At 42.7% G+C, this 24129-nt stretch overlaps 1 protein-coding gene across 1 annotated transcript in view; it reads left to right on the top strand.

The window, feature by feature from the left end:
* Positions 1-24129, top strand: part of SLC6A2 (solute carrier family 6 member 2) — a 1625321-nt gene that overhangs the window by 1516657 nt on the left and 84535 nt on the right. The gene's annotated exons all lie outside the window — the stretch shown is intronic.

A 24129-nucleotide genomic window follows, 5' to 3' on the forward strand; every position in this document is an offset into this window, starting at 1 on the left:
TATTCTGCCATAATATATTTCACCTTCTCGTACTATATACTATGTTTAACCCCTTAAGGAAGAGGCAATTGTACAAACTTTCATAACAAAATGTAAACAAACCCTTGAATGTTGTTCAACTACAATTTCTCTTTAATATTAGGTGTACCCACTATTATTATTTTTCAATTTATTCAGGGAAAGGAGGCTTTAATTTCACATCAAATATTTATACATGGAACATAATTTAATATGAATAAAACCTAAAAAAGTTTGAGAAATTAATAAATGTTATTTTATTAGTTCTGCGTGACATTTTAACTTAAGTCCAAAAAGCCTTGCACTCCAACAATATACAAAAAGTTTTTTACCCGGTTCTTGGCCATACTTTTCCTACAGCTCCAAAATCAGCCAGCATTCTTAGTCAATTTCTTCCAAAAATCTTCTTCATTAATAATTCAATGAAAGTATTTACATGGTGAAGTCAACATTTTAGTCCTTAAGCTGGACTTTCATCAAGACATGTACATGTGTACACACAAATATATATATATTTATTAAATTTTTTCTTTAAAGAAATGGGCTAAAAGTTGCGGTGGGAAAAAAAAGTGTGGAAGAAAAGCCCTTCTACCTGAAGTAAGTGGATTGTTAATACATTGCTAAACACAAATACACACCAGTCAAGCCATAAGACTTGCTTTTCCCACAGAAATCTCAGTTTAACAGTGCTCTCACTACTGCAAGGGATTTGGCTCAACAAAAGAACTAAATTTTTGCCTCATAATTCCACTTTATACATGGATTCCTTGGAGTATGTTTCTGCTGTATACATCAGCTTTAAGACACAACTCAGGAAGAGGAGCAAAGCGGTCTCCTCCTCTGTGTAGTGGTGGTACCCTATTAATGCCAATGGATTTTAGTGTTGCTAGAGAGTGTCCCATCTGTAGAAAGTGTTTTGCCACCGGTGTTTCGGTATGTCCATCTCGGTAGGCAGTATTAATTGTGGAGCAATGTCCTCTCATGTGGTTTCTAAGGGTTAATTCCATCTTCCCTATGTAGTGAAGCCCGCAACTGTATACTTACAGTTTCCAGTTCAGACTATCATGGTGGAGGGACACGAACAGGCTAAGTAAGTAAACAAATCAGTCAATTAATTGTTTGTATTACATATAAGCTGTGTTTTGATTGTGTAATTTGTCTTGAGAAAGGATCGAAATCAGGTCCGAAATGTTGACGCTACGCAAATAAACGACTATTTTTTTCAACTAATTAAGACCTACGAGTGCACACTTCCTTGTATAAATACTTTGATATATATATATATATATATATATATATATATATATATATACACATATACACACACACACAAACGCAACTTTTTGGAACTATCCCTTGCCCTTTCTCAAGACAATGTACATTATAAAAACAAACCTTTATATAGCACAAATAATTAAACAATTAGAAAGCAAAACTGGGGCTACAGATGTTGGGCAAACCTACACTGTTGCCACAAAGTAGGTTACGGAGGTAATAAAGGGCATGGACCTCAGAAACACTAATATAACAGAATAAGAAGTGGAGTAAGGGATCCACCTAAAATAGATGGGACCCACTCCACTAAGATAGCCTCCATAAGTTAAAATATATAATTTAAGGTATTAACCTTTATTAAAGAGCCGAGTACAGAAACAAATAATACATACAAAAAAAAAAAGCTGGTGGGGAGGGGGAGACTCCATATGCATATCTTGTGGATCAAACCAAGTGTTTGTTTATCTGAGTATCTGCTCCTGTCCAAATTGCTTAAAATAGAAAGTGTGCACGCTCTGAAGTAAATCACACTGAGACACAAGTTTCAGGTTGATGAAATACTTCAGTATGTTTAATCAGGGGGGCGGCAAGCCCCTTATAAAGGCAGAAATATATCATATGCAAAACATGAGACAACATGGAAAGTGCGTTTCTAATTGGTAAATGCTAAGTGTCTTACTACTGTACCTCCCCCAGGGTGTGACGTCATCAGCATTCTGGGTGCAGCTCTCTAGAAGGAGATGCCATCTTAATACATGATATTCTTTAGTCGATGGGAGGGGTGCTCTAGCAGTCATTTTGAGCAGTTAATGAACACAGGATGGGAGGGGGTGCTCTAGCAGCCATTTTAAGGAAATAGACATTTTACTAACATTAATTTCCATCCAGTCCCCCCTTAAAATGACTTTTTACTAAAAACAGTCTCTAGCAGCTATTTCTGTCCCTAAAAGCTGTCCCTAATAGTCTGCAGCTCATCTGTCCAACAGGTCCCGAACTCTTTTTGTGCTGCACATAAGACGAGCAGTAGCTTGTCCACCATCCCCCTCGCTACAGTCTTAGCCCGTATGGACAGATGCTATCCCTACAAACCCTAAAATACTGTATCTTTGGCGGGGAAGAAATGCAACGGCGCATAGAGTTTATCATAATCCTCCTCATCTATTTCTTGATGAATGAAAGTAGGTGTGACCTGATCTGCTGTTTTCTGTATACATGTCTTAACACAGGGCAGAACACAACAGACAATGAGAACAAGAATGATTAAAATTACCAAGACTGCCACACCTATTTAAGCCAGAACTTTCTGCCAACCAGACATCCACCCAAACCATCTTTCCCATGGATCAGTGACCCCAGAGTTCCTTTTCAATTCTTATGAAAGACTCTATAATTTCTCTATTGCCAGGGTTACCTTGCCATTAGGGCCAGTCAGGGCCGGAATAACATAGGGGCTGATGGAGCTGCAGGACCATGGAATAGGCCCATTTAAAAAAAAAAAAATATATTCTTTTTTACACACTACTCTTAGGTTTGCCACCTGACTGGTATTTTACTGGCACAGCTGGTATTTGAGGCTGCCTGGCCATGCCGGTATTGCAGTAATACCGGCAATACAAATGCAGGTATTTTTCTCAGAATAAATGGAGATTACTCTGCAGTACCAGCACCAGCCAGTAGGGGTCACTGTGTGTGGAGAGAGGCAGGGATAGGAAGTTACACAGCATATCCCTGCCTCTCTCTACTACTCACTGATCCGTGGGGGAGCAGCAACACAGCACAGCACAGACAGCAGCTCTACTACAGCTCAGGTAAGTGAGGGATGGGGGGAAAGGCAGCAGGGACACTGAGACACTATGGGACACTGAGACACTAGGGGACATATGGGAACACTGAGACACTAGGGGACACAGGCACTAGGGGACACATGGGGACACAGACACTAGGGGACACAGACACTAGGGGACACATGGGGACACAGACACTAGGGGACACATGGGGACACAGACACTGGGAGACCTGGGAACACAGACACATGGGGACGCTGTGAGACATAGGGACATTGGGAGACACTGAGACATTAGGACATGGAGACACTATGTCCCCATGTCTCCCAGTGTCCCCATGTCCCCCAGCCAGTGTCCCCAGTGTCTGTGTCCCATGTCTCTCAGTGTGCCTAGTGTTCCCATGTGTCCCTATTTGTCCCAGTGTCCCCATGTCTATGTCCCCTAGTCTCCCAGTGTCCCCTAGTCTCCCAGTGTCTGTGTTCCCATGTCTCTGTGTCCCTAGTGTCTTAGTGTCCCCAAATGTTTCAGTGTCCCCATGTCTCCCAGTGTCTGTGTCCCTATTGTCTCAGTGTCCCCAAATGTCTCCCAGTGTACCCATGTCTCTGTGTCCCTGGGTCTCTCAGTGTCCCCAGTATCCTAGTGACATGGGGACACACTGAGACATTGGGACACTGGGAGAAATGGGGACACTGAGACACTGGGAGACTAGGGGACTGGGCGACATGGGGACACTGACACTGAGACACTGGGTGACTTGCAAGACTGAGACACTGGGAGACACTGAGAGCAATCCATCTATACAGCAGAATCAAACTGTGAGTAGTTTGTTGGTGATTGTACAGAATTTTCTCTGATATAACTCCTTGTGATTTACATCATGTGATGTCACGCATAACTAATTAATTATACAAATGATTAAGACTGGTATTTTTTCCAAGAAAGGTGGCAACCCTAACTACTCTTTACATACTCTTGCTTAAAGGAGCACTATAGAGTCAGGAACACAATCATGTATTTCTGACCCTGTTATGTTAAAACCACCACCTTGGCCCCTTCTTGCCTCCCTAAATATAGTAAAATATTACTTGTATTCAAGTCTGCAGCTGCTGGCTCTGCCTCTGAACTGACTGTCTGCTGACATCATCAAAAGTGGTGGTCTGAGCAAATTACAATACTTCCCTATAGGATTGGCTGAGACTGTCAACTAGGCAGATCAGGGGCAGAGCCAGCACAAGTCCAACATAGCCCTGGCCAATCAGCATCTCCTCATAAAGATAAATTGAATCAACGCATCTCTATGAGGAAAGTTCAGTGTCTGCATGCAGAGGGTGGAGACACTGAATGGCAGTGCTGCACACTAGGCAGTACTGCCCCAGGAAGCACCTCTAGCAGCCATCTAAGGAGTGGCCAGTGGAGTTATTTTCTCTGAAAAGACAGTGTTTACTGCACAAAGCCTGAGTGGAATGATTCTACTTACCAGAACAAAAACAATAAGCTGTAGTTGTTCTGGTGACGAGGGATGTATGGGAACAAAACTTGTGTGTACTGGCTGACAATAAAATTAGTTTAGGTAATGCAGACTTTGGTCTCTCTAACACTGTGGCATGTCCCCTTTCTTCTACACGCACTACATACACCTTTTCTCTGTCTCAGACTATATACCAGGAACTTCTGCCTGCTAGTAAGAAGGTAAGGAGACAAGTTGACCAGCGAGTGCTAGGGGACAGTCCTTAGAAAGCATGGAGTGAGCGCATCATTAGACGCATTTATGTCAAGCTCAGGGTGCTGCCTGCATAGTATGCCCTTAGTTGGACAGCCTGTATGATTGGCGGGCAGCCTGACATGCATTCATGCCAGGCTGGCCTTCAAATTATTTGGACAGACATGCCCCCTTTTTGGGCATGTTCTCCCCTTTTGGCAGGTTACGTGATTCGCACCAGTGGCACACCCTTTTACCCCACCCATTGACTTCTTGCTTCACTGGACACTGCTGTTAGGGGTTACGGATTTACTTGACAGATGAAAACATAAATTAGAGAGAGATTAGCATAGAGTATGTGTTTTCTTATAGCTGCATCCTATGAGTTTCCCTCCAGCACCATCTCCATCAGATACATGACGCTTGGGAGGTATGACTGTTTTAGTGTTTTTGGTCGATAAGATTACGTAATTAGGCCCATCATAATTGTCAGCACAAGGCACACTGTGCTCTTAATCCGGCCCTGGGGCCAGTGTTGTCTGGAATGTAGGTGCAACATGTAATGGTGTCAGGGAGTATTTTACATACCCCCCCTTTCCCCGCAAGGATCCATTCTATTCTGGAAAGTCATCTGAGATGTGGCCTGAAGTTGCTTGCTCAGCCAACCCCTGGAGGGCATCTCTTGTATAATTTACAAACCATTGTTGATTATAATATATATATATAGTTAATCCAATTCAAATTCGTATTGGCTGTGATGATAGGGAGGATGGATTCAAACCCTGCTGCAACTTCATCTCTAGCCTTGAATTCATTAGGCACCCCCCTTGGCACTCCAATGGCATATATATATATATATATATATATATATATATATATATATGGGGGTCGAAACTGCCCTTTACAGGAGTGCCTCTTCTGGTCCTGATGTGTGAGTGTGACTTGTCACTTTAGCTTTAGCTAGGGTACATTTACTTATTCTTTATCATATAAGCTACCTCAGTACATGCTACCTCAGTACAGGTGGACTCAGATCATTTATTCAATATTATTATCACCACAAACTCAGGATGAGCAGATTATCCTGAAGAAGCTTCGACCGTGCGTTGGCACCTCAGCTTCCGGACGTGAGGGCTGCAGGGTAAGGAGTACTTCTGATCCTGCTTAGCTTCACGAGGTCTCCTTTTGGGGTCCTCGGCTTTCCATCTATGGCAGGTGGTCAGGCATTATTATGGCCTTTAAAACACCTACTTGTTGATATTTTCTCCACCAAGTATCTTTATTTTCTTAACATGTGGTCTCTCCTCCTAGTGGTGACTGGGTAGACCTCTGGCCATCTTGAGAACATATCTACTATAACTAGTGCATATTCGAACCGGCCACTCTTTGGCATTTGAATGTGGTCAATTTGGATTCTTTGGAAGGGGTAGTGAGGTTTGGCTAGATGCTTCGGGGGAGCTTTTTCCATTCTGCCTGGGTTGCACTTGGCACAGATGGTGCAGGATCTGCAGTAGTTGTTGGTCAGAGAGGTAATTCCTGGTGCTTCATAGTATTTGTTGATCAAAGAGTTCATGAGGGTCTTTGACAAGTGTGCTGCTTCGTGGTCTCACTGGACCACTGCTGAGTACATGTTCTTGGGTAAACAGAACTTGAGATTGTTGGAGTACAGCCTGTCTTTAAGGGTTGCCCCTTTCTGTTTCTAGCTTTGTATTTCTTCAGGATCAGCAGCTGCTTGTTGTTCCTTCAGGGGCTTGAGGTCTGTGGGTAAGGTCTGCATGGTGAGTATAGGTATGGGGGTTTCTTCAGCGGACAATCTTCTGTCCACTTCCCTTGGAGCACGTGCAGTTTGTTTGGCAGCTTGGTCAGCTAGATAGTTGCCTTTAGGATCACGGAACAAGTCTGCTATGGTGAGTCGCACCTCCACCAGCTGGAACAGGTCTTCTTCTTAGTGGGGTTCGGGTCCTGGAGTATTTCTGAACCACAAAGTGCAGTGAGAGAGGCTGAGTGTCATGTGGGACAGAGGGTTTGTGCACCTCCATGCGAATAATGGAGCCTGGGTCTATGTCAAGGCTGTACCTGTAGTGGGGAATTCCCCCCTTGTGAAGTGGCAGAAGAGTGTCCGGTTTGAGGGTGTAGCACCTCTGCAGGGTTCGAGGGAGTAGCACCTCTGCAGGGATACGTTGTCTGGCAGCAGAAGAGAGCATTGTAAGCGGAGGTGGCGGGCAGCTGAGAGAAGTGTGGGCTGGACTTGGCTGAGGATGTCAGTAATGTCATGTGGTGCAAGAATGGTGAGTTTATCTCCAAGGATCAAATCACTTGTCTTGTCAATGAGGGCCTGTGCTGCGAAGACTGCTCGAAGACAGGAGGGGCCCCCTCTTGCCACGGGGTCTACTTGGCATGAGTAGTAGCCAATGGGGCGCTGGCGGGAGTCATGACACTGTGTGAGGACTCCAGAGGAATGACCTTGACTTTCAGACACGAACAACTTGAAGGGCCTCTGATAATCTGGTAGGCCCAGAGCTGGGGCAGTGCAAATGGCATTGTGGCGAAACCGACCTCGCCACGTGTCCTTGGAGGGGGCTGCTTGCCCGCCTCTTGCCTTTGGACTATGGACCAGACTTTATGTGAATGTGTTAACCCAGATAGCTATACCATGGAGCCTATTCATATAATGAAAGACTATGGGAAAGACTTTAGCTCCATGGCAATTGTACTGTGTGAATAGGATCTGCGCGCTATTCGGTAATTTTGTGCGCTCAGATCCCAGCTATCTGTGGATATGTGAAATGACTGTGTGTTATGGATAAAAAGTAACTTTCTGTATTTTAAAGTGTTTTATGTCTTTCTGTAACCATGTGGTTAATGGAGTCTGTCTCTGTGCTGGAGATAATTGGATTACTTCTCCAGCACAGAGAAGGCTCTGTAAAAACCGGTCTGAGCTGGAAGGCTAGGGGTTTTAAAAGATACTTTACTAACTTTTGAACCCCTGGTCTGATCCATGCCATTTTTAATATGTTGTTCCCCTGAATGGATTGATTGTGGATATGTGAATGTGATGTATGGTTTTAGATTTATGAAAGTTGTGTAAAAAGTATATTTTAAACTGTATGCATAATGGGATTATGTGTCACACTAAGGGGAGGGGATGTGTGGGTTGCACCCGTGACACTATTGGCACTATTGGCCATTTTATGCCTCCCCCTGGGTGTGGCCTGTATGTGTGAGATGGAAATAAAAGCCAGGCTGGATGAGCCAGTCCAGAGTTCCTGTTTTAACCCTCAAAGTGAAGTGTCATCTCATTATTGGGGGAAGGATTTATTGCATGCTGTTCCAGTTTGACTGCTAGGAGTGCAAACCTATTTGTATGGTTCCTATTCAACTGTCTACAGCATTCAGAGGCTTGAGAGGATTTATATGCTTCTCAGATTCAGTGATTGTGTTGTCTGCCAGAGTGCTTGGAGCCCTCAGGAAACGCTAGGAGCATCCATCAACGGAGGGTACTCGGTCGGAGTACACGGAGCTCCGTTACTCCGTTACTGACTCCTCTTCCTCACAATCCTCTTCCAGCGTTGCCGCAGGTCCAGCAAGCGATGCTGATAAGGCTGTTTCTGGTGGTGATGGTGACCACAACTCTTCCTCTTCCTCTTCACACTCATCTACAGCCTGATCCAGCACTCTTCGCAGGGCACGATCCAGGAAGAAAACAAATGGTATGATGTCGCTGATGGTGCCTTCGTTGCGACTGACTAGGTTTGTCACCTCCTCAAAAGGACGCATGAGCCTACAGGCATTGTGCATGAGCGTCCAGTAACATGGCAAAAAAATTCCCAGCTCCCCAGAGGCTGTCCTAGCACCCCGGTCATACAAATATTCATTAACAGCTTTTTCTTGTTGGAGCAGGCAGTCGAACATTAGGAGTGTTGAATTCCAACGTGTAGGGCTGTCGCAAATCAAGCGCCTCACTGGCATGTTGTTTCGCCGCTGGATATCGGCAAAGTGAGCCATGGCCATATAGGAACGCCTGAAATGGCCACACACCTTTCTGGCCTGCTTCAGGACGTCCTGTAAGCCTGTGTACTTATGCACAAAGCGTTGTACGATCAGATTACACACATGTGCCATGCACGGCACATGTGTCAACTTGCCCAACTTCAATGCCGCTATCAATTTTTTTCCGTTGTCACACACCACTTTGCCGATATCCAGTTGCTGCGGAGTCAGCCACTTTTCCACCTGTGCGTTCAGGGCGGACAGGAGTGCTTGTCCGGTGTGACTCTCTGCTTTCAAGCAAGTCAAACCCAAGACGGCGTGACACTGCCGTATCCGGGATGTGGAATAGTACCTGGGGAGCTGGGGGGGTGCCATTGATGTGGAGCAAGACGCAGCAGCACAAGAGGACTCAGCCGAGGAGGTTATGGAAGAGGATGGAGTAGGAGGAGTAGAGGAGGTGGCAGCAGGACTGCCTGCAATTCGTGGCGGTGTCACCAACTCCTCTGCAATGCCACGCATTCCTTGATTGTCAGCCGTCAGCAGGTTTACCCAATGCGCAGTGAGGGTGATATACCTGCCCTGACCATGCTTTGCAGACCCGGTATCAGTGGTCAGATGGACCCTTGCCCCAACACTGTGTGCCAGACATGCCATGACTTCCTTTTGCACAATCGAGCACAAGTTGGGGATTGCCTTTTGTGAAAAGAAATTCCGGCCGGGTACCTTCCACTGCGGTGTCCCAATAGCTACAAATTTTTTGAACGCCTCAGACTCAACCAGATTGTATCGTAAAAGCTGGCGGGCTAATAGTTCGGACAAGCCAGCTGTCAGACGCTGGGCAAGGGGGTGACTTGGTGACATTGGCTTCTTACCCTCAAACATGTCCTTAACAGACACATGACTGTGGGCAGATGAGCGGGAACTGCTCAAGGCGGGAGACGGAGTGGCGGATGGTTGAGAGGGGGCAAGGAGGACAGCAGTGGTTGACGTGGCTGAAGATGCTGGACCAGGAGGAGGATGGCGGCTTAGAGTAGGCGTGCTGCTTGTACTCATGTGTTGATCCCATAGGCGTTTGTGATGTGAAATCATGTGCCTACGCAAAGCAGTTGTACCTAGGTGGGTGTTGGACCTCCCACGACTCAGTTTCCTTTGGCACAGGTTGCAAATGGCATCGCTGTTGTCAGAGGCAGACACACAAAAATAATGCCACACTGCTGAGCTCTGCAATGACGGCATTCTGGTGGTGGACACAGCATGCGTTGATTGGCGTGCTGTCGGGCTGACCCCGGGTGCCGATGCATGCTGTCTGACTGTGCCACTAGCTCCTTGCGACGACCCCCCCCCTGCTTCCAACTCGTCTCCTCCTCCTCTCTGTCTCCCCATCTGAACTTTCGCCCTGTTCTTCTTCTTGCCGAGCGGGCACCCACGTGACATCCATGGACCCATCGTCATCATCAACCGCTTCGCTTGTATCTGACAACTCAGAAAAGGAAGCAGCAGCGGGTACAACATCATCATCATCACACCGTACCTCCATGTGTTTAATGCTGCCTGCCTGAGACATATCCCTGTTATCTACATCCTCTAGCAATAATGGTTGCGCATCACTCATTTCTTCAAACGGGTGTGTGAATAACTCCTCTGACATACCAAGTAAAGCGGCTGTGGTGCTAGTTTTGGTAGTGGCGGCAGGCGGGTGAGTGGTATCTTGAGAGGTGCCTGAAGCTAAGCTGGAGGAGGATGGTGCGTCAAGGTTCCGAGCGGAGGCTGTAGAAGATTGGGTGTCCTGTGTTAGCCAGTCAACTATGTCCTCAGAACTTTTCAAGTTCAGGGTACGTGGCTTCTGAAAACTGGGCATTATTCTAGGGCAAAAGGGAATCACAGCACCACGACCACGACGGACCCTGCGGGGTGGCCTGCCTCTGCCTGTCATTTTTGGGGGGATTAGTGGTACTATGCGTGCAAGCTACTGTGAGACCAGATATGAGTGGCAATGTGCATTGGCACCGGTCTGCAGAGCACACGCTGAAGGAAGGCCTGACAGAGCCACTTGAAGGACACTGACTGGCTGCTATTAGCTTACACTGGAAACCTTTTTTCTTTGTAAAAGCACGCTATAGAGATTCCAGATATGATTGGCAATGTGCACTGGAACAGTTCTGCAGAGCACACACTGTAGGCCTGAGAGAGCCGCTTGAAGGACACTGACTGGCTGCTATTAGCTTACACTGGAAACCTTTTTTCTTTGTAAAAGCACGCTATAGAGACACCAGATATGATTGGCAATGTGAACTGTAACAGTTCTGCAGAGCACACACTGTAGGCCTGACACACCCGCTTGAAGACAAGTAACTGCTATTCAATCTATAACAGTGAAAAACAAATTTTGGTTTTAAAAGCATGCTATAGAGACACCAGATATGATTGGCAATGTGCACTGGAACAGTTCTGGAGAGCACACGCTGAAGGAAGGACTGACAGAGCCGCTTTAAGGACACTGACTGGCTGCTATTAGCTTACACTAGAAACCTTTTTTCTTTGTAAAAGCACGCTAAAGAGACACTAGATATGATTGGCAATGTGCACTTGAACAGTTCTGCAGAGCACACACTGTAGGCCTGACACCCGTTGAAGACAAGTAACTGCTATTCAATCTATAACAGTGAAAAACAAATTTTGGTTTTAAAAGCACGCTATAGAGACACCAGATATGATTGGCAATGTCCACGCTGAAGGAAGGACTGACAGAGCCGCTTGAAGGACACTGACTGGCTGCTATTAGTTTACACTGGAAACCTTTTTTCTTTGTAAAAGCACGCTATAGAGACACCAGATATGAGTGGCAACTGTCAAAGTACGCTGGCAGGGTTGTGCAGGGCACACGCTGAAGGAAGGCCTGACAGAGCCGCTTGAAGGACACTGACTGGCTGCTATTAGCTTACACTGGAAACCTTTTTTCTTTGTAAAAGCACGCTATAGAGACACCAGATATGAGTGGCAACTGTCAAAGTACGCTGGCAGGGTTGTGCAGGGCACACGCTGAAGGAAGGCCTGACTTAGCCGCTTGAAGGACACTGACTGGCTGCTATTAGCTTACACTGGAAACCTTTTTTCTTTGTAAAAGCACGCTATAGAGACACCAGATATGAGTGGCAACTGTCAAAGTACGCTGGCAGGGTTGTGCAGGGCACACGCTGAAGGAAGGCCTGACAGAGCCGCTTGAAGGACACTGACTGGCTGCTATTATCTTACACTGGAAACCTTTTTTCTTTGTAAAAGCACGCTAAAGAGACACCAGATATGATTGGCAACTGTCAAAGCACGCTGGCACAGGTCTGCAGAGCACACGCTGAAGGAGGCCTGACATCCAGACGCTTGCAGACAACTAACTGCTCTTCTATTACAGTGAAAATTTTTTATTTATTTTAAATCCATAGCTTAAGCTATTGTAAAAACAGATATGAGTGGTGGCACTGGGCAAGAGGGCACAGTATCCACTGTGAACCTCACACAGAAGCTGGCAGGCAGGCAACTGCTCTTCTATTACAGTGGAAACAAAATTTTGGTTTTAAAAGCACGCTATAGAGACACCAGATATGAGTGGCAACTGTCAAAGTACGCTGGCAGGGTTGTGCAGGGCACACGCTGAAGGAAGGCCTGACAGAGCCGCTTGAAGGACACTGACTGGCTGCTATTAGCTTACACTGGAAACCTTTTTTCCTTGTAAAAGCACGCTAAAGAGACACCAGATATGATTGGCAACTGTCAAAGCACGCTGGCAGTGGTGTGCAGGGCACACGCTGAAGGAAGGCCTGACAGAGCCGCTTGAAGGACACTCACTGGCTGCTTTTAGCTTACACTGGAAACCTTTTTTCTTCGTAAAAGCACGCTATAGAGACACCAGATATGAGTGGCTACTGTCAAAGTACGCTGACAGGGTTGTGCAGGGCACACGCTGAAGGAAGGCCTGACAGAGCCGCTTGAAGGACACTGACTGGCTGCTATTAGCTTACACTGGAAACCTTTTTTCTTTGTAAAAGCACGCTAAAGAGACACCAGATATGAGTGGCAACTGTCAAAGTACGCTGGCAGGGTTGTGCAGGGCACACGCTGAAGGAAGGCCTGACAGAGCCGCTTGAAGGACACTGACTGGCTGCTATTAGCTTACACTGGAAACCTTTTTTCTTTGTAAAAGCACTCTATAGAGACACCAGATATGAGTGGCAACTGTCAAAGTACGCTGGCAGGGTTTTGCAGGGCACACGCTGAAGGAAGGCCTGACAGAGCCACTTGAAGGACACTGACTGGCTGCTATTAGCTTACACTGGAAACCTTTTTTCTTTGTAAAAGCACACTAAAGAGACACCAGATATGATTGGCAACTGTCAAAGCACGCTGGCACAGGTCTTCAGAGCACACGCTGAAGGAGGCCTGACACCCAGACGCTTGCAGACAACTAACTGCTCTTCTATTACAGTGAAAAAAAATTATTTATTTTAAATCTAAAGCTTAAGCTATTGTAAAAACAGATACGAGTGGTGGCACTGGGCAAGAGGGCACAGTATCCACTGTGAACCTCACACAGAAGCTGGCAGGAAGGCAACTGCTCTTCTATTACAGTGAAAAAAAATTATTTATTTTAAATCTAAAGCTTAAGCTATTGTAAAAACAGATATGAGTGGTGGCACTGACTGTGCAAATGGGCAAGGCATCCAGCCTGACACAGAAGCTCGCAGGCAGGCAACTGCTCTTCTATTACAGTGAAAAAAAAATATTTATTTTAAATCTAAAGCTTAACCTATTGTAAAAACAGATATGAGTGGTGGCACTGACTGTGCAAATGGGCAAGGCATCCAGCCTGACACAGAAGCTGGCAGGCAGGCAACTGCTCTTCTATTACAGTGAAAAAATTTTTTTATTTTAAATCTAAAGCTTAACCTATTGTAAAAACAGATATGAGTGGTGGCACTGGGCAAGTGGGCACAGTATCCAATGTGAACCTCACACAGAAGCTGGCAGGCAGGCACCTGCAATTACATTACACAGGAAAAAAAAAAAAGCAGCCTGATGTTCTAGCCCTAAAAAGGGCTTTTTGGGGTGCTGTCCTTACAGCAGAGATCAGATGAGTCCTTCAGGATTGTAGTGGACACTGAATAACCTAGCCTAGCTATCAATTTCCCTATCTAATCAGCAGCAGCTAAACTTTCCCTCCTGTCACTAAGCATGCAGCTTCAGAATGAATCGAAAATGGATGCTGGGAGGGAGGTTGGAGGGTGTGGAAGGGAGGGAGTGCTGCTGATTGGCTGGAATGTGTCTGCTGACCGAGAGGCACAGGGTCAAAGTTTGCCCAATGATGACGAATAGGGGGCGGATCGAACTGCGCATGTGTCCACCCGCCGTGGCGAACGCGAACACCCTAAGTTCGCCGTGAACTGTTCGCCGGCGGACAGTTCGGTACATCACTAATAACTGTATGTTTTAATGTAACTGTGAAGCACTTTGGGCAACAACGTTGCAATTAAATGTGCTATATAAATGATAACAGTTACTCCGCCCACTCCAGTTGTAGACTACTGGTGGAGGCAAGAACACTTCACACAATTTCCCCAGAAATTGTAGCTTTTCTAGTTAAGTGTTCTTGCATAGCAAGACCACTTACTGTTATCTCACATATATATTATTATTAAGTGTTCTTGCATAGCAAGACCACTTAATGTTATCTCACATATATATTATTAAGTGTTCTTGCAAAGCAAGACCACTTAATGTTATCTCACATATATATTATTAAGTGTTCTTGCATAGCAAGACCACTTAATGTTATCTCACATATATATTATTAAGTGTTCTTGCATAGCAAGACCACTTAATGTTATCTCACATATATATTATTATTAAGTGTTCTTGCATAGCAAGACCACTTAATGTTATCTCACATATATATTATTATTAAGTGTTCTTGCATAGCAAGACCACTTAATGTTATCTCACATATATATTATTATTATTAAGTGTTCTTGCATAGCAAGACCACTTAATGTTATCTCACATATATATTATTATTATTATTAAGTGTTCTTGCATAGCAAGACCACTTAATGTTATCTCACATATATATTATTATTATTATTCTTATTATTCTTATTATAGCCAAATTTGCCACCCTAACTCCTCCCACAGTTTTTACACTACATAGACAAAAATATACCAAAACGTGCAGATTGTTCCCGATCGGATTGCTATTACTTTGTGGAACGTTTCGCCGAATGGTTCACGGAATATCGTCGTTCTTCTGGCGAAATTTGTCCCATAGGAATGAATGGCAAAGCTAGAGTGGGAGCTGTCAAAAGCTGAAAAATCAGGACATGATTTCTAAACTGCCACCACTCCCTCATTTTCAGGCCCACCTACACAAATCTTATATCAAAACGTTCAGCTATCCCTGCTGCCACTAGAAATGTCCACGGCTAAGCCATAGTCCTGATAGTTTTCACAATATGACCATTTGTTTGCAACTCACGCCTTCCATTGACATTCATTGAAACTCCACTCTGCAAAGCTCACATTTGAAGGGCAATTTCTAAACTGCGACTGTGCCTTCATTGTTAATATCTTAGAGACATACTATGCATCAAAATGTAGGTCTGGGTCTTGTGATTCTCACAATATAAAGCTCTTCACTGTAGGATTTATAGTTTTTAAAATACGACCGTTTGAAGATGGCAACCGCAAAAATACTCTGACCTGTGCAAGGCTGCAGCAGCAAGTGATGTCATAGACAAAGCCTTTTACACCTGCTAATTTTTTATAACTGTATGTTTTAATGTAACTGTGAAGCACTTTGGGCAACAACATTGCAATTAAATGTGCTATATAAATAAATACTAACAGTTACTCCGCCCACTCTAGTTGTAGACTACTTATGGAGGCAAGAACACTTCACACAATTTCCCCAGAAATTGTAGCTTTTCTAGTTATTCTTATTATTCTTATTATAGCCAAATTTGCCACCCTAACTCCTTCCACAGTTTTTACACTACATAGACAAAAATATACCAAAACGTGCAGATTGTTCCCGATCGGATTGCTATTACTTTGTGGAACGTTTCGCCGAATGGTTCACGGAATATCGTCGTTCTTGTGGCGAAATTTGTCCCATAGGAATGAATGGCAAAGCTAGAGTGGGAGCTGGCAAAAGCTGAAAAATCAGGACATGATTTCTAAACTGCCACCACTCCCTCATTTTCAGGCCCACCTACACAAATCTTATATCAAAACGTTCAGCTATCCCTGCTGCCACTAGAAATGTCCACGGCTAAGCCATAGTCCTGATAGTTTTCACAATATGACCATTTGTTTGCAACTCACGCCTTCCATTGACATTCATTGAAACTCCACTCTGCAAAGCTCACATTTGAAGGGCAATTTCTAAACTGCGACTGTGCCTTCATTGTTAATATTCCAGAGACATACTATACATCAAAATGTAGGTCTGGGTCTTGTGATTCTCACAATATAAAGCTCTTCACTGTAGGATTTATAGTTTTTTAAATACGACCGTTTGAAGATGGCAACCGCCAAAATACTCTGACCTGTGCAAGGCTGCAGCAGCAAGTGATGTCATAGACAAAGCCTTTTACACCTGCTAATTTTTTATAACTGTATGTTTTAATGTAACTGTGAAGCACTTTGGGCAACAACATTGCAATTAAATGTGCTATATAAATAAATACTAACAGTTACTCCGCCCACTTAGTTGTAGACTACTGATGGAGGCAAGAACACTTCACACAATTTCCCCAGAAATTGTAGCTTTTCTAGTTATTCTTATTATTCTTATTATAGCCAAATTTGCCACCCTAACTCCTCCCACAGTTTTTACACTACATAGACAAAAATATACCAAAACGTGCAGATTGTTCCCGATCGGATTGCTATTACTTTGTGGAACGTTTCGCCGAATGGTTCACGGAATATCGTCGTTCTTGTGGCGAAATTTGTCCAATAGGAATGAATGTCAAAGCTAGAGTGGGAGCTGGCAAAAGCTGAAAAATCAGGACATGATTTCTAAACTGCCACCACTCCCTCATTTTCAGGCCCACCTACACAAATCTTATATCAAAACGTTCAGCTATCCCTGCTGCCACTAGAAATGTCCACGGCTAAGCCATAGTCCTGATAGTTTTCACAATATGACCATTTGTTTGCAACTCACGCCTTCCATTGACATTCATTGAAACTCCACTCTGCAAAGCTCACATTTGAAGGGCAATTTCTAAACTGCGACTGTGCCTTCATTGTTAATATCTCAGAGACATACTATACATCAAAATGTAGGTCTGGGTCTTGTGATTCTCACAATATAAAGCTCTTCACTGTAGGATTTATAGTTTTAAAAATATGACCGTTTGAAGATGGCAACCGCAAAAATACTCTGACCTGTGCCAGGCTGCAGCAGCAAGTGATGTCATAGACAAAGCCTTTTACACCTGCTAATGTTTTTATAACTGTATGTTTTAATGTAAATGTAAAGCACTTTGGGCAACAACATTGCAATTAAATGTGCTATATAAATAAATAATAACAGTTACTCCGCCCACTCCAGTTGTAGACTACTGGTGGAGGCAAGAACACTTCACAATTTCCCCAGAAATTGTAGCTTTTCTAGTTATTAAGTGTTCTTGCATAGCAAGACCACTTAATGTTATCTCACATATATATTATTAAGTGTTCTTGCATAGCAAGACCACTTAATGTTATCTCACATATATATTATTATTATTATTCTTATTATTCTTATTATAGCCAAATTTGCCACCCTAACTCCTCCCACAGTTTTTACACTACATAGACAAAAATATACCAAAACGTGCAGATTGTTCCCGATCGGATTGCTATTACTTTGTGGAACGTTTTGCCGAATGGTTCTCGGAATATCGTCGTTCTTGTGGTGAAATTTGTCCCATAGGAATGAATGGCAAAGCTAGAGTGGGAGCTGGCAAAAGCTGAAAAATCAGGACATGATTTCTAAACTGCCACCACTCCCTCATTTTCAGGCCCACCTACACAAATCTTATATCAAAACGTTCAGCTATCCCTGCTGCCACTAGAAATGTCCACGGCTAAGCCATAGTCCTGATAGTTTTCACAATATGACCATTTGTTTGCAACTCACGCCTTCCATTGACATTCATTGAAACTCCACTCTGCAAAGCTCACATTTGAAGGGCAATTTCTAAACTGCGACTGTGCCTTCATTGTTAATATTCCAGAGACATACTATACATCAAAATGTAGGTCTGGGTCTTGTGATTCTCACAATATAAAGCTCTTCACTGTAGGATTTATAGTTTTTTGTTATTAAGTGTTCTTGCATAGCAAGACCACTTAATGTTATCTCACATATATATTATTATTATTAAGTGTTCTTGCATAGCAAGACCACTTAATGTTATCTCACATATATATTATTATTATTATTCTTATTATTCTTATTATAGCCAAATTTGCCACCCTAACTCCTCCCACAGTTTTTACACTACATAGACAAAAATATACCAAAACGTGCAGATTGTTCCCGATCGGATTGCTATTACTTTGTGGAACGTTTCGCCGAATGGTTCACGGAATATCGTCGTTCTTGTGGCGAAATTTGTCCCATAGGAATGAATGGCAAAGCTAGAGTGGGAGCTGGCAAAAGCTGAAAAATCAGGACATGATTTCTAAACTGCCACCACTCCCTCATTTTCAGGCCCACCTACACAAATCTTATATCAAAACGTTCAGCTATCCCTGCTGCCACTAGAAATGTCCACGGCTAAGCCATAGTCCTGATAGTTTTCACAATATGACCATTTGTTTGCAACTCACGCCTTCCATTGACATTCATTGAAACTCCACTCTGCAAAGCTCACATTTGAAGGGCAATTTCGAAACTGCGACTGTGCCTTCATTGTTAATATTCCAGAGACATACTATACATCAAAATGTAGGTCTGGGTCTTGTGATTCTCACAATATAAAGCTCTTCACTGTAGGATTTATAGTTTTTTAAATACGACCGTTTGAAGATGGCAACCGCCAAAATACTCTGACCTGTGCAAGGCTGCAGCAGCAAGTGATGTCATAGACAAAGCCTTTTACACCTGCTAATTTTTTATAACTGTATGTTTTAATGTAACTGTGAAGCACTTTGGGCAACAACATTGCAATTAAATGTGCTATATAAATAAATACTAACAGTTACTCCGCCCACTTAGTTGTAGACTACTGATGGAGGCAAGAACACTTCACACAATTTCCCCAGAAATTGTAGCTTTTCTAGTTATTAAGTGTTCTTGCATAGCAAGACCACTTAATGTTATCTCACATATATATTATTATTATTAAGTGTTCTTGCATAGCAAGACCACTTAATGTTATCTCACATATATATTATTATTATTAAGTGTTCTTGCATAGCAAGACCACTTAATGTTATCTCACATATATATTATTATTATTATTCTTATTATTCTTATTATAGCCAAATTTGCCACCCTAACTCCTCCCACAGTTTTTACACTACATAGACAAAAATATACCAAAACGTGCAGATTGTTCCCGATCGGATTGCTATTACTTTGTGGAACGTTTCGCCGAATGGTTCACGGAATATCGTCGTTCTTGTGCGAAATTTGTCCCATAGGAATGAATGGCAAAGCTAGAGTGGGAGCTGGCAAAAGCTGAAAAATCAGGACATGATTTCTAAACTGCCACCACTCCCTCATTTTCAGGCCCACCTACACAAATCTTATATCAAAACGTTCAGCTATCCCTGCTGCCACTAGAAATGTCCACGGCTAAGCCATAGTCCTTATAGTTTTCACAATATGACCATTTGTTTGCAACTCACGCCTTCCATTGACATTCATTGAAACTCCACTCTGCAAAGCTCACATTTGAAGGGCAATTTCTAAACTGCGACTGTGCCTTCATTGTTAATATCTCAGAGACATACTATACATCGAAATGTAGGTCTGGGTCTTGTGATTCTCACAATATAAAGCTCTTCACTGTAGGAATTATAGTTTTTAAAATACGATCGTTTGAAGATGGCAACCGCCAAAATACTCTGACCTGTGCAAGGCTGCAGCAGCAAGTGATGTCATAGACAAAGCCTTTTACACCTGCTAATTTTTTTATAACTGTATGTTTTAATGTAACTGTGAAGCACTTTGGGCAACAACATTGCAATTAAATGTGCTATATAAATAAATACTAACAGTTACTCCGCCCACTCTAGTTGTAGACTACTGATGGAGGCAAGAACACTTCACACAATTTCCCCTGAAATTGTAGCTTTTCTAGTTCTTATTATTCTTATTATAGCCAAATTTACCACCCTAACTCCTCCCACAGTTTTTACACTACATAGACAGAAATATACCGAAACGTGCGGATTGTTCCCGATTGGTGTGCTATTACTTTGTAGAACGTTTCGCCGAATGGTTCATGGAATATCGTCGTTCTTGTGGCGAAATTTGTCCCATAGGAATGAATGGCAAAGCTAGAGTGGGAGCTAGCAAAAGCTGACAAATCAGGACATGATTTCTAAACTGCCACCACTCCCTCATTTTCAGGCCCACCTACACAAATCTTATATCAAAACGTTCAGCTATCCCTGCTGCCACTAAAAATGTCCACAGCTAAGCCATAGTCCTGATAGTTTTCACACTATGACCATTTGTTTGCAACTCACGCCGTCCATTGACATTCATTGAAACTCCACTCTGCAATGCTCACATTTGAAGGGCAATTTCTAAACTGCGACTGTGCCTTCATTGTTAATTTTGCAGAGACATACTATGCATCAAAATGTAGGTCTGGGTCTTGTGATTCTCACAATATAAAGCTCTTCACTGTAGGATTTATAGTTTTTAAAATACGACTGTTTGAAGATGGCAACCGCAAAAATACTCTGACCTGTGCCAGGCTACAGCAGCAAGTGATGTCATAGACAGGGACTTATGCACCTGCTAATGTTTTTATAACTGTATGTTTTAATGTAACTGTGAAGCACTTTGAGCAACAATGTTGCAATTAAATGTGCTATATAAATAAATAATAGTTACTCCGCCCACTCCAGTTGTAGACTACTGGTGGAGGCAAGAACACTTCACACAATTTCCCCAGAAATTGTAGCTTTTCTAGTTATTCTTATTATTCTTATTATAGCCAAATTTGCCACCCTAACTCCTCCCACAGTTTTTACACTACATAGACAAAAATATACCAAAACGTGCAGATTGTTCCCGATCGGATTGCTATTACTTTGTGGAACGTTTCGCCGAATGGTTCACGGAATATCGTCGTTCTTCTGGCGAAATTTGTCCCATAGGAATGAATGGCAAAGCTAGAGTGGGAGCTGTCAAAAGCTGAAAAATCAGGACATGATTTCTAAACTGCCACCACTCCCTCATTTTCAGGCCCACCTACACAAATCTTATATCAAAACGTTCAGCTATCCCTGCTGCCACTAGAAATGTCCACGGCTAAGCCATAGTCCTGATAGTTTTCACAATATGACCATTTGTTTGCAACTCACGCCTTCCATTGACATTCATTGAAACTCCACTCTGCAAAGCTCACATTTGAAGGGCAATTTCTAAACTGCGACTGTGCCTTCATTGTTAATATCTCAGAGACATACTATGCATCAAAATGTAGGTCTGGGTCTTGTGATTCTCACAATATAAAGCTCTTCACTGTAGGATTTATAGTTTTTAAAATACGACCGTTTGAAGATGGCAACCGCAAAAATACTCTGACCTGTGCAAGGCTGCAGCAGCAAGTGATGTCATAGACAAAGCCTTTTACACCTGCTAATTTTTTATAACTGTATGTTTTAATGTAACTGTGAAGCACTTTGGGCAACAACATTGCAATTAAATGTGCTATATAAATAAATACTAACAGTTACTCCGCCCACTCTAGTTGTAGACTACTTATGGAGGCAAGAACACTTCACACAATTTCCCCAGAAATTGTAGCTTTTCTAGTTATTCTTATTATTCTTATTATAGCCAAATTTGCCACCCTAACTCCTCCCACAGTTTTTACACTACATAGACAAAAATATACCAAAACGTGCAGATTGTTCCCGATCGGATTGCTATTACTTTGTGGAACGTTTCGCCGAATGGTTCACGGAATATCGTCGTTCTTGTGGCGAAATTTGTCCCATAGGAATGAATGGCAAAGCTAGAGTGGGAGCTGGCAAAAGCTGAAAAATCAGGACATGATTTCTAAACTGCCACCACTCCCTCATTTTCAGGCCCACCTACACAAATCTTATATCAAAACGTTCAGCTATCCCTGCTGCCACTAGAAATGTCCACGGCTAAGCCATAGTCCTGATAGTTTTCACAATATGACCATTTGTTTGCAACTCACGCCTTCCATTGACATTCATTGAAACTCCACTCTGCAAAGCTCACATTTGAAGGGCAATTTCTAAACTGCGACTGTGCCTTCATTGTTAATATTCCAGAGACATACTATACATCAAAATGTAGGTCTGGGTCTTGTGATTCTCACAATATAAAGCTCTTCACTGTAGGATTTATAGTTTTTTGTTATTAAGTGTTCTTGCATAGCAAGACCACTTAATGTTATCTCACATATATATTATTATTATTAAGTGTTCTTGCATAGCAAGACCACTTAATGTTATCTCACATATATATTATTATTATTATTCTTATTATTCTTATTATAGCCAAATTTGCCACCCTAACTCCTCCCACAGTTTTTACACTACATAGACAAAAATATACCAAAACGTGCAGATTGTTCCCGATCGGATTGCTATTACTTTGTGGAACGTTTCGCCGAATGGTTCACGGAATATCGTCGTTCTTGTGGCGAAATTTGTCCCATAGGAATGAATGGCAAAGCTAGAGTGGGAGCTGGCAAAAGCTGAAAAATCAGGACATGATTTCTAAACTGCCACCACTCCCTCATTTTCAGGCCCACCTACACAAATCTTATATCAAAACGTTCAGCTATCCCTGCTGCCACTAGAAATGTCCACGGCTAAGCCATAGTCCTGATAGTTTTCACAATATGACCATTTGTTTGCAACTCACGCCTTCCATTGACATTCATTGAAACTCCACTCTGCAAAGCTCACATTTGAAGGGCAATTTCTAAACTGCGACTGTGCCTTCATTGTTAATATTCCAGAGACATACTATACATCAAAATGTAGGTCTGGGTCTTGTGATTCTCACAATATAAAGCTCTTCACTGTAGGATTTATAGTTTTTTGTTATTAAGTGTTCTTGCATAGCAAGACCACTTAATGTTATCTCACATATATATTATTATTATTAAGTGTTCTTGCATAGCAAGACCACTTAATGTTATCTCACATATATATTATTATTATTATTCTTATTATTCTTATTATAGCCAAATTTGCCACCCTAACTCCTCCCACAGTTTTTACACTACATAGACAAAAATATACCAAAACGTGCAGATTGTTCCCGATCGGATTGCTATTACTTTGTGGAACGTTTCGCCGAATGGTTCACGGAATATCGTCGTTCTTGTGGCGAAATTTGTCCCATAGGAATGAATGGCAAAGCTAGAGTGGGAGCTGGCAAAAGCTGAAAAATCAGGACATGATTTCTAAACTGCCACCACTCCCTCATTTTCAGGCCCACCTACACAAATCTTATATCAAAACGTTCAGCTATCCCTGCTGCCACTAGAAATGTCCACGGCTAAGCCATAGTCCTGATAGTTTTCACAATATGACCATTTGTTTGCAACTCACGCAGTCCATTGACATTCATTGAAACTCCACTCTGCAAAGCTCACATTTGAAGGGCAATTTCGAAACTGCGACTGTGCCTTCATTGTTAATATCTCAGAGACATACTATACATCAAAATGTAGGTCTGGGTCTTGTGATTCTCACAATATAAAGCTCTTCACTGTAGGATTTATAGTTTTTAAAATACGACCGTTTGAAGATGGCAACCGCCAAAATACTCTGATCTGTGCAAGGCTGCAGCAGCAAGTGATGTCATAGACAAAGCCTTTTACACCTGCTAATTTTTTACAACTGTATGTTTTAATGTAACTGTGAAGCACTTTGGGCAACAACATTGCAATTAAATGTGCTATATAAATAAATACTAACAGTTACTCCGCCCACTCTAGTTGTAGACTACTGATGGAGGCAAGAACACTTCACACAATTTCCCCAGAAATTGTAGCTTTTCTAGTTATTCTTATTATTCTTATTATAGCCAAATTTGCCACCCTAACTCCTCCCACAGTTTTTACACTACATAGACAAAAATATACCAAA

Source organism: Pelobates fuscus, chromosome 12 (assembly GCF_036172605.1).
Source record: "Pelobates fuscus isolate aPelFus1 chromosome 12, aPelFus1.pri, whole genome shotgun sequence".
Lineage (NCBI taxonomy): Eukaryota > Metazoa > Chordata > Amphibia > Anura > Pelobatidae > Pelobates > Pelobates fuscus.